Source organism: Mandrillus leucophaeus, unplaced genomic scaffold (assembly GCF_000951045.1).
Source record: "Mandrillus leucophaeus isolate KB7577 unplaced genomic scaffold, Mleu.le_1.0 Scaffold276, whole genome shotgun sequence".
Classification (NCBI taxonomy): domain Eukaryota; kingdom Metazoa; phylum Chordata; class Mammalia; order Primates; family Cercopithecidae; genus Mandrillus; species Mandrillus leucophaeus.
The window spans coordinates 1,492,468-1,502,627 of record NW_012102876.1 but is presented as its reverse complement, the minus strand read 5'-3'; positions in this window follow the sequence as shown (position 1 = coordinate 1,502,627).

Genomic DNA, 10,160 nt, shown 5'->3' with positions numbered 1-10,160 from the left:
TCAAAGAGTTTTAACATCTATAAAACATATTAAACATAACAAAGACATGATCATATATTGCTTAATTCTGTGATACACAACTAACTAGAAAGATATGTTTATGTCAGTTTTACAAATGAAGCAACTGTAAAGATTTACATGGATTGCCAAGGTCAAGTTACTAAGTGGAGGATCCAATTCTAAAATCTAGACTAACTTCAAATCTTTTCTACCTTCTCCCATAACAGGAAAGCTCCCAAATATTTGTAATAAACAGACATGAAAAAATACAAAAACAAAAACAAAACTATTCATGCTTATTAAATGAGGTGTGGAAGGAGTAAATGATGACCGGATTCAAAAACCTGACCACTAGTGCTTATCTAAATAAGGCATAGAGCTTGTTGCATTGAGGTTAATGCAACAAAGGAAACTCTACAGGCCGAAGTTCATCTACGCCACATCAAAAGGCAGTTTTAAAACAATCAATGGGAATAAGCTTTGTAACTCAAACCTCACCTCCTATAGAAAGCCTTATCTAAAACTCCCACACTGGCTTATATGCCCTTTTATGGGCTCCATAGAACCCTCTCTCTTTATCTTTGTACTTGTACAAATATCATTGCATTATTTTTTCTCTTCTTTGTGTCTTTTCAGATAGAATATGAACTCCTTCTTTAGAGAGTTGACCATTTTTTAATTATTTTGCATGGTGCTGAACCCGCTGAGAGCTCATGATAAACAGGTAACAAATGAATGTCCTTGTGATCTGAAAAATCTTCTTATGTATTTGTATTTAATCTACCCAGTGATCAAAAAGTAACTATAGCTACAATATTTGTCATAATTTATCTAGCAAATCTTTTGTAAATATTTGTGTTTTCAAAATGTCAGGTGTTTTCTTCAGAAAGCATAAATGAGTTTTTTGAATTGTCCCTTTCTATAAAATAATTAAAGTTATTACTAGGTGGGTTTAAACTATTATTAAATGATAGATATTATTATATACACTATTAAAGAAGATTGGCAAATTGGAGTAATCTCTGTTGCACTGAAGAATACTTGTATTTCAAGAAAGATCCATGAGTATTTTCAGAATTTGCCTTCATTATAGTGAAGACCAAATGCAGTGAGACTCTCTAGTTTCCTTTTTATCTTCTATGTGTGATTAAGGGAACCCAAATACTGTAGTGCAATACTTTCACACTGTTTTAAAACAGAAAAGCCTTCTAATAAAATACTGCATGAATGATAAGTACAGAAAATATATTCAGAGTTCTATTTTGCCCTGATTGGAGTGGAAGTGGAGAGATTTTATTAGATGTACTCCTTCCCACACTCTTCCCACTTACACACACACACACACACACACACACACACACACACATACACACACACACACACACACGTCTCTTGATGTTCAAGGCAACTGCAGCGTCCTGCATAGGGGAGACAGAAAACATTTGCACTAGAATGCGTCATTAACAGGTTATCAGAGGTTGAATAACACCCACTCCATCAGGTCATTCATGATTTTTAATTTTTAAAAGTCCTCCAGGTAATTCCAATATTTTGCCAGATTTAGGGATGACTAAACTGGGTACTTTTTAGGGTCTCTTTAAAACATATGATTTTAGTATTGTTTTCCCAAAGCCTACATTTTTTCTCATCTTTTTAAAATGCTCTTATTTTTCTTCTTTTCCTCCATGCTTTACTTCATTTCTTTTCTCTTTATTTTATTTCTTTTATTTTTTTCTTTCATAAGTCATTCAGTCCAAAAACATTATGTGGGGCATATTGTAGGTGTCTGTCCTGGGAGGACACCCATAGTGACATAGAATGGGAGGCAAAGCCCAAAGGGGATGGGTAGGCATCTTTATAGGACGATGCTACGGTGATGGTCTCAGAGTCCAAGAGTGAGTGAGGTGGCCCAGCACAGGGTGCTGGAGTAGGAATTGGATGAAGAGGATGTCCTTATGGTAGGGCTAGAGTAGCAGAAGGAACTGTAGCTTGAGTGGAGTGAGGAGTGTATCCACATTGGAGGCAGAGGACAGGTCAATGAAGTATGTCTAAAACTACTAATGGATATTTTGGTTCCTCCAAAAGGCCTAAAAACTGCTCAAAGACATAGTAGTTCCTCCATGACCCGGTTACTGCTCCTTCTACCTTTACCTCAACTGACTATATTCCTACCCCACTAGCCCTCCTTCAGTTTCACCAAGGCTCATACCTTGCTCAATGTTGTTCACCTTTATGCAATTTGAGAGCTCCTTCCTGGAATTCTCTTCCTGCCATTTCCCATTTAACAAACTCCTAATCATTCTTAGAGATATAGTAGCTTATGTTTTAATATATAATTATTTAAGTATTTAAGTAACAATTGATTTATGTCTATCTCCTCTATCCAATTGCAAGTTCTCTGAGAAAAGGAGCCATATATGTTTTGCATCCCACAGGGAAGTGCCTAACTCACAGCAAGTACTCTGTGCCTACTTCTAAAAAGCTTCAATTATTAGGTGGATGTTTGTATGGAAAGATGAATGAGGAGATGGATGAGAGTAATTGAGTACCTAAAAGCACATTTGAACAAAGAATTTTACATCTTAGGACATGTATTAGTCCGTTTTCACACTGCTGATAATTACAGTTCCACATGGCTGGGGAGGCCTCACAATCATGGTGGAAGGCGAGGAGAAGCAAGTCACATCTTACATGGATGGTGGCAGGCAAAGAGAGAGAGCTTAGGCAGGGGAACTGCTCTTTATAAAACCGTCAGATATTGTGAGACTTATTTATTATCATGAGACCAGCATGAGAAAGACCACCTCCATGATTCAATTACCTCCCACTGTATCCCTTCTACTACATGTGGGAAGTGTGGGAGTTATAATTCAAAATGAGATTTGCGTGGGGACACAGCCAAACCATATCATTCCACCACAGCCCCTCCAAAATCTCATGTCCTCACATTTTAAAATCAATCATGCCTTCCTAACAGTCCCCCAACTTTTGACTTTTGCATTAATTCAGAAGTCCACAGTTCAAAGTTTCATCTGAGATAAGGCAAGTCCTTTCCACCTATGAGCCCGTAAAATCAAAAGCAAGCTAGTTACTTCCTAGATACAATGGGAGTACAGGTATTGGTTAAACACAGACATTCCAAATGGGAGTAATTGGCCAAAACAAAGGGGCTACAGGCCCCATGGAAGTCTGAAATCCAGTGGGGCAGTCAAATCTTAGAGCTCTGTAATGATCTCCTTTGACCCCATGTCTCACCTCCCAGTCACACTGATGCAAAAGGTGGGTTCCCCTTGTCTTGGACAGCTCTACCTCTGTGACTTTGCAGGGTATAGCCTCCCTCTTGGTTGCTTTCACAGGCTGGTGTTGTGTCTGTGGCTTCTCCAGGCACACGGTGCAAGCTGTAGGTGGATCTATCATTCTTGGGTTTGGAGGTCAATGGCCTTCCTCTCGTAGCTCCCCTAGGTGGTTACCCATTAGGGACTCTGTGTGGGGCCTGCGACCCCACATTGCCCTTTCCCTTCTGCACTATCCTAGCAGAGGTTCTCCATGATGGCCCCACCCCTGCAGCAAACTTCTGCCTGGCCAGCCAGGCATTTCCATACATCCTCTAAAATCTAGGCAGAGGTTCCCAAACCTCACTTCCTGACTTATGTGCATTCACAGGCTTAACACTATGTCAAGGCTGCCAAGGCTTGGGGCTTGCACCATCTGAAGCCACGATCTGAGCTCTACATTGGCCCCTTTCAACCACGGCTGAAGCAGCTGAGACACAGGGCACAAAGTCCCTAGACTGCACACAGCACGGGGACCCTGGGCCTGGCCCAGGAAACCACTTTTGCCTCCCAGGGCCTCCAGCTTGTGATGGGAGGGATTGCCGAGAAGACTTCTGACATGACCTCAAGACATTTTCCCCATTGTCTTGGGGATTAACATTTGCTCCTCATTACTTATGCAAATTTCTGTAGTGAGCTTGAATTTCTTCTCAGAAAAAGGGATTTTCTTTTCTATCGCATTGTAGGGCTGCAAATTTCTCAAACTTTTATGCTCTACTTCCCTTATAAAATGGAATGCCTTTAACAGCACCCAAGTCACAACTTCAATGCTTTGCTGCTTATAAATTTCTTCTGCTAGATACCCTAAATCATCTCTCTCAAGTTCAAAGTTCCACAGATCTCTAGGGCAGGGGCAAAATGCTGCAGTCTCTTTGCTAGAACATAACAAGAGTCACCTTTGCTCTAGTTTTCAACAAGTTCCTGATCTCCATCTGAGACCACCTCAGCCTGAAACTTATTGTTCATATCACTATCAGCATTTTTGTCAAAGACATTCAACAAGTCTCTAGGGAGTTCCAAACTTTCTCACATTTTTCTGTTTTATTCTGATCCCTCCAAACCTCCAATCTCTGCCTCTGCCTCTGCAGTTCTGAAGGTGCTTCTACATTTTTGGGTAGCTTTTCAGTAACGTCCCACTCTACTGGTACCAACTTACTGTTTTAGTCCATTTTCACACTGCTGATAAAGACATAACTGAGACTGGGAAGAAAAAGAGGTTTCATGGATTTAGAGTTCCACATGGCTGGGGAGGCCTCGCAATCAGGGTGGAAGGCAAGGAGGAGCAAGTCACGTCTACGTGGATGGTGGCAGGCAAAGAGAGAGAGAGCTTGTGCAGGGGAACCCCTCTTTATAAAACCATCAGATATCATGAGACTTATTCACTAACATAAATATAGCACAAGAATATTTGTGCTCTCCCATGATTCAATAACCTCCCACTGCATCCCTTCCATGACATATGGGAATTGTGGGAGCTACAATTCAGGATGAGATTTGGGTGGGGACACAGACAAACCATATTGGGACATAATTAAGAAAAACAGGGTGGTAGATTTAGCTGGCCACATCTTTTCTAAGAGTGTTGGTTCCAGAATTTTTATTGGTATATGTGTGTGTGTCTGTGTGTCCAGTGAGAGAGGGAGATGGGGAATTGCACTCAGACCAACAGGTATAATCTGTAAAGTAACTAGTACTGTACCTCACATATAGTAGGTGTTTCATATGCCATTATTATTGAAGAAATGAGAGTTTATATATGTAAAGTGGGAGTACTCTGCAGATACATTTTGCCCTAGATGTGTTAGGGTTGATTATTAGAATCTTTTTAAATTTAATTTAAGAAATAAACATTTTTGAATACGGATATTGTTTGGATGTGCACCCCCTCCAAGTCTCATGATTAAATGTAATTCCCAGTGTTGGAGGTGGGGCATGGTGGGAGGTGTTTGAGTCATGAGACAGATCCTTCATGAATGACTTGGTGCCCTTTTTGCAACAATGAGTGAGTTCTCACTGTGTGTTCTCCTGTGAACGCACTTATGAGCATTTGACCCCTCCCCTCTCCCTCTCTTTTGCTCCCTCCCTTACCATGTGACGTTCCTGCTCTCCTTTGCCTTCTGCCATAATTGTAAGCTTCCTGAGGCTCTTACTGGAAGCAAATGCTGGAGCCATGCTTGTAGAGCCTGCAAAACCTTCAGCCAATTTAATCTGTTTTCTTTATATATTATCCAGCCTCAGGTATTCCTTTATAGCAACACAAATGGACTAACACAAATATTCTTGCATTTTATTTAAATAGAAGTCCCTGGAGCAGGCAGGAGAGCTCCAAACGTGAAAAGGCTCTGTCTATTCCCATCTTTATATAATTAGAAGCAACCTAGATTCCATGTTAGTTTAATGCTCTGCAGAGTAAAATGGCAATGATAGAAGTATTTTCAACTAAGGTCATAACACCAACTCTTTTATTTAAAAAAGCAACTTTTAACTTCAAGGCCTCCTCAAAAAAAAAAAAAAATGAGGGCATGAAATATATTTAGTTGTCTTTATTCATTATTTTAGTCCCAATTCTTAATTCTACTTGGTAACATTTAGTTTCTTAGAAACACACAAGGATCAACAACTTCGAAGCTAAAATTCAACTTCCTGAGAAATGAATTTGGGAACAAGATCTTAATACTAATACAAAGGTGAATCTTATATACAACAGTTCCCTTTCATCTCTGGGGGATATGGTCCAAGATCCTCATTAAATGCCTAAAGTCATAGATATTACTGAACCTTACATATACTATGTTTTTACCTATACATACATACTTATGGTAAAGTTTAATTTATAAATTAGGTGCCATAAGAGATTGACAATAACTAATACAGTTATTATTAGTTACGTATTGTTAAGTAAAATAAGGGTTACTTGAACACAAACACTGTGATACTGTGACAGTGGATCTGATAACCTGATACTGTGACAGTGGATCTGATAATGGGTAGGAAGCAAATAAAATGTGGATAACACTCGACAAGGGATGATTCATGCCCCAGGTAGGGCAGAGTGGAACAGCCCCTGATTCATCACACTACTCAGGACAGTGCACAATTTAAACTTATGAATTGTTTATTTCTGGAATTTTCATTTAATATTTTTGGACAGCAGTTGGTCATAAGCAACTAAAACCACAGAAGGAGAAACCACAGATAAGAGGAAACTACCATACAGGGAAACAGTTTGGTGTATTTATTTTTGTCAGTTTCCTGTGGGATGGAAAAAATCTGTGTATCTGAAATACAAAAAATATTTTAAGACCACTTTCTCTTTTTTTTTGCTGTGTACCCTCAAATTTAGAACTTGACAAAAATCAACTTTCTCTCTAGTATACATGAATAATTGGTCACATGCTTCAGTCTCTCTCTGTTTACTTACACCAGATATGCCTACAGCTTCCCTGCAGTGTTTAGGAAAGAATAGTTACAGAATTGTGTGTGGTTCTATCCCATTTCTTGGTGCAAATTGACCCTTCAGCTTAGTTTCCCTCATCAGGAAGTCATCCTTTCTCACTTCTTACAGAAAGAAAGCAATGGAAGAAGTTATGAAATGAAGTCTTAATGGTAACTGTAGAACAGGCACAATTTTAACTCAAATTTTATCCTACTTCTAATAATAATTCTTAGTGTTTGTGTAACATTCTATAGTTCATATAGTATGTTAATGTTTACTGAGATATATTTTGTGCTTGTTTATATAGGATTCTTGGATGCTTGTGTGTTTCTCATGTTTACCTACCTTAGTTTAAATCTTGACACCACCTTCTTTACTGATGAGAACCTCAGTGCACATTTATTGGGTTTATGCCATGGATAAATTCTTCTAACAAACACACATATATGCATGCAGAGACACATGCTTAAGAAAGAACATCTGAGCATAATCTAAAATCCAATGACAAGGAGAGGACAAATGCATAGACACTAATAATATAAGGCAAAATGTGGTATAATATGTGAAATAATTGATACAATAAAAATGCCAAAAACATTCTGAGAAGAATAGAAATAATTATTAGGAATTTTGAGCATCTATTAGACACTAGATACTTTGCCCTACATGTTGTTTTGGCCATTTACAATTATTCAGTAAGATAAATGCCATATCTTTATTTTACTTAATGAAGGTTTTTAAAAAAGAAACTTGAAGTCTGTGAGTGACCAATCAAAGATGCAAATTAATAAATGGAAGACCTGGGATAGAAAATCAAGTCTAAAGCCTAGATATCTGGTTATTTTAGAAAAGCTTCATAGGTAAGTGTCAGTGGAGCTGTGTTATTTGAGCTGAGCTGCACCTTGAAGAACCAACAAAATTATAAATGGACAAATAAGACCAAGAGCCTACACCGAAATAGTTCTCATGCTTAGAAGAGTTGCAGAATAAAATATGTTGCATGGGATGTCAATAGTAAAGGTCAAGATAGAGGCCAAAGAAACAGAGGAAGACGATTAATGGAATGAAGGAAGAAAGTGTTTTTAGAGGAAGTTGATATTTCACCTGAGTTGTAAAAGGTATGTAGGTAGAGAAGAAAGGTAAGTGAAAGGGGTCTAGAGCCTCTTGTGATAGAGGGACTAGAGGGTACAGAGACATTGAAATGCAGGATCACAAAATAATCAGAAAATAGCAGGTACTTGATAATGGCTGGAGCCATGCACAGGGCGTGGGACTGAGCCAGGGAATTGGTGAGGGAGGTTGGGTACTCGTGAGAAATGAGTCTTGGAATTAGCAGCCAACGGGACCTCAAATGAAACTCTCCCCTTGACTCTATTCACAGGAATTTTCTGACCATTATCTTTTACCCTCTTAGGCATGCACATGGAACTCAGTTACTATATATACATACTGTCATTTTCATTTGTTTTTAATATATTTACACTTGGTTTAAACCAGAAACAAATTATTTCATGGGATGGAGCTTCTTAAATGAATGAATCTTAATGAGAGACCCTGATTCTTGTCTGCAGTTTTGCAGGATCTGTAATGTGATTTGATCACCTTCTCCAGGGATGAGCAGGCCCTAGGGGACTGCCTCACACTAATGACACTTATAAATCAACAAATGTAATGCCAATATTGTGTAAAGGAAATGTCATTTAGTGAGAACCTACTCCATACAATAGTAGACACTTCACTCTATTTAAATTAGTCGTCACTAAACACAGTGATGTAGTTCTTTCTTTATCCCAATTTTATAGATGAGAAATTCAAATGAGAACATTAAATAATTTACCCTCATTTCAAAGCTACTAAGTTTTGAAGCAAATAATCAAACCTAAGATTCTTTGATGTATTCTTCATGCGATGGGCAGAGAACACTCACAGTGGCTGAAAAAGATGATGATGATGATGATGATGATGATGCTGCTGATGCTGCTGATGGTGGTGGTGATGATCGTGGTAGTGATGGTGATGGTGGTGGTGATGATAATGATAATGATGATATAATTAAAGTAATTGTAATTTATTGAATGCTTACTTTGTAAGAGTAATACATTATATACCGTATCTTTTGTAATTTTCAAACAATTCTATTTGATGGGAAATTATTTCCATTTTAGAAATGGGGAAACTGATGTTCAGAAAGTTTAAATAGCTTTCCAATATCCAAACCTGGTTAAGTGGTGGGGCAGATATTAAAACCACGTCTCTCTGACTACACAGTACTTTTCACCACTAGCAAAGTAAAATAATATCTGATGAAAATAATACCTGAGTATGAGAGTCAAGAGTAAAGAGAATATGTTCGTTGAGAGAATAGTCCATCTAAGTTGTGGCAAAGAACAGAAAACCATTGACATTCTCCCACTGAGGACACTGATTATGTATCTTTATAACATGATGAAACAAACATTGAACACTTTATACTGTCATTTTTCACTTTTACTAATAATTCTTATCAGTCACGAAAAGCTTCAGTCACTATCTGTATTCATGATAGACAATATATGTTCTAATTTCATTATATATGTCTCACCATCTAATAGGAGAAATTTTAGGTAGCGAGAAAGAAACAAATGTCTCAAACCTGAGCAAAACATTAATTCTTTTTGATACTTTAAGAATTGTTCTTTACCAATTAGTAATATTTCTGATTAACATCCCAATCAGTGAAGTTAGAGTTTAGCCTACAAAGCTGATACATGTATGATAGTATTACAAACTTAAAATCTTGTAAATAGATCAAAAACTTAGCAGACATTCCTTTCTAGTACCTACACTAACACTCTTATCAAGTTAAGAATTTTTTGTCATTTTTGTTTATTTTGGTTTTTACTATAAAGACACTTTGCAGAAGCAAGATTTGAACCAGCTTTCTTTGAAGCTAGTACTCTTATTGACAGTTTGAAATAAACCTAGACCCTTGCTCAACATCAATACTTTTGGGAAATTTTATCTTTGTTCCTTTAACCTAAACTCCTTGAAGAGAGGGTTGATTTCTTTCTACTATAACCCAGTTGTCTGGTATGAGATTTGGTAAAAGTAAACATGCTTTCTAAATGTTAGTTGAAGAAATAAATATTTGAATTAATTTACCAGCTTGAGACCTTGTTTCACTTTTACATTGCTTACATTTTGGAAAGATGTTCCAGATGAGCCCTCTCATTCATTTATTTTTATTATTTTGCAAAAAATGTCTTTGGGGGCTGCTTATCAGGATTTCCTGTGTGTATCCTGTCTGACTTGGCTAAATTAGTAACACCAAAACTCACGTAAGAGAATGCTTGGCATCCTCCAGGCTCTGGTGAGTTTCCTCACCAGCCTGGGACACTTCCCTTTTTCCTTCT